Here is a 2,241-nt window from a genome sequence, read left to right as displayed (position 1 = left end):
AAACATTCATTTCGACGTGTCCCTGTTATATCAAAGAACCTACTGCAGATTTTATACTTACTGTTATATTTACTCTAATTTAAATTAAAATTAAAAAAAAATGTATCATGCTTCAATTGTGCTCTAAACAGACAAAAGATGTATATGGTAAATATTTATAAACCCTGTCAAAAATATAAAAAAGCTGAATCATACACAAGTTTACTGGAAGGTCTGGCAGCTGATCGGATCTACGTGTATGTTACGCTTGAGTCACGTGATCAGGTTAGCTGGAGATCATCGAAGAGTTGGAAATTGCAATTGAAGCAGAGCGGTTGGGCTTTACGTTTGTCTCTCCTGCCCTCTTGGGAGGGAATAATGTGTCTTAAATGTTAAGACCACAAGCAAAGAAACTCGCTTTTATTTTCCTCTCCGCGACATCCTGGAAAGTGAAACAAGAACTAATATGAAAATTAATCATCGTCTTGGAGTCAATTTATTTCGTTCAAAAGGTTCCAGTACCCTCCAAGAACAAGATGACGTCAAGATGCACCAGGTTCTGTTAGCAGAGAAAATAAAGCTGGGTCAAAGATACACACATGACACCCACACGCACGCATATGAGCATTAGACGATCACGAAACATAAAACGGGTTCAGGAAGTGAAGAACCACTTATATACATGCAATAACATATTTAGGACACACCACAAACAACCACGAAATGTGTACACCGGTTTACAAGGGTGCCGTCCATATTAGATAAGGTAACATTACTCATTTTTGTGCCGTTTTTGGTACACCATTATATAACACAAATCAGCCCAGCTGTTTCTGAGCCAATAAGGAAAGAAGTGACACAAATTCAGACGCACGCACGCACACACACACAGACACACATAAAGTTCGTTTTATATAATGGTAGAGATATCAATGTCATTTTACCCTTAATTTTAATAGACGACATGTCATCTTTTTCTAGTCTGAAGTTTTGCTCACACATGATGCTTTCGTAGAGTTGAGCAGTTTCTAGGTATAATGGTTGCACCCGACCGTAAAATATGCTTAAACATGATATTTTTAATTATGCCGATTGCGAATATATTATTATACAATCAATCCTCTATTAATCATTACATATTATACTGAATAATTTAGTCGGTGGATTATTCCGCATAAATTTTTTAAAAATAATAATAATAATAATAATAATAATAATAATAATAATAATAATAATAATAATAATAATAATAATAATAATGTTCATTAAAGTCCGTCTGTATTTGCTTACAATATCACGTCAGCTGATAAGTGGGGTTGACAATAAATGCCCTTGTAAAGTCAATTCATGAATTATGATTATTTTAAAATATGCAAACGAAGAAGAAATGTCACCTCTTCTTTTATTGTAAACTGAACGCATTAATAAGGAAACAAAAGTTAACTAAAATGGTGGGGTCCACCCTGGCTTGAATAGTGAATCATTTGATTTGTAGTCGAATGCCCCGTCACTGACCTCTATCATCAGATGATAATCTTTTTTTTTGTTTTCTTTTTCTTTGTTTTTTTTTTACAGCAAATTGTTTGCTGAGATGTTATTATTTCCCTTGGTCGGTGAGACGTGAAATATTTCCATGTAAAACATTCTTCTTTTTTCCATTAAAAGAAAAAAAATACTATTTTTAATAATCGTATTGTTTAGATTTTCGATATTTATCGGATGAATTTCTGTAAAAAAAAAAAGAAAAATCTAAGAACACTGCTAGGCATATAAATTACCTTTGTTTGATATTTGCAAAAGATAGGCTCAACAGTTTCGGAACCTTTAGGAAGGAACGCACACAAGGCGACTTTTATATAATAGAGATTCTTTAATTTTTTCCTCGGTAAAACCTTTGGCTATAGTATACAAGCCGTAATAATTATTAAAATAGTGATTTTTAGTGTTTACTTTAGCGTTTTGTTGGCTGTTCCCGTGCTCTCTTAATAGTTTTAATAGTTTTTTTTCGGCAGAGAGATTCTTTTAACCTGTATATATTTGATATATATTGCTGTTACTGTTTTTCCTCGGTGTTGTACAGAATGAGCACTTCGGTGCTTACATATCATATCTTACACATAAGAATTAGTTAATAAAATATTAGTTCATTTTGAAATGACGGAGGTAGTTTTTGACGGGGTTGTTTTATTAAAGATATGAAAATCTAATTAGAATACCGGTAAAATGTTATCCTCATTCTATGAACATTTTCCCTGCCATTAA

The sequence above is a fragment of the Euprymna scolopes genome, chromosome 40 (assembly GCF_053919585.1).
Source record: "Euprymna scolopes isolate OS-2025 chromosome 40, ASM5391958v1, whole genome shotgun sequence".
In the NCBI taxonomy this organism is placed as follows: domain Eukaryota; kingdom Metazoa; phylum Mollusca; class Cephalopoda; order Sepiida; family Sepiolidae; genus Euprymna; species Euprymna scolopes.
The sequence above is the reverse complement of the archived record's forward strand: the minus strand, read 5'-3'. Positions refer to the sequence as shown.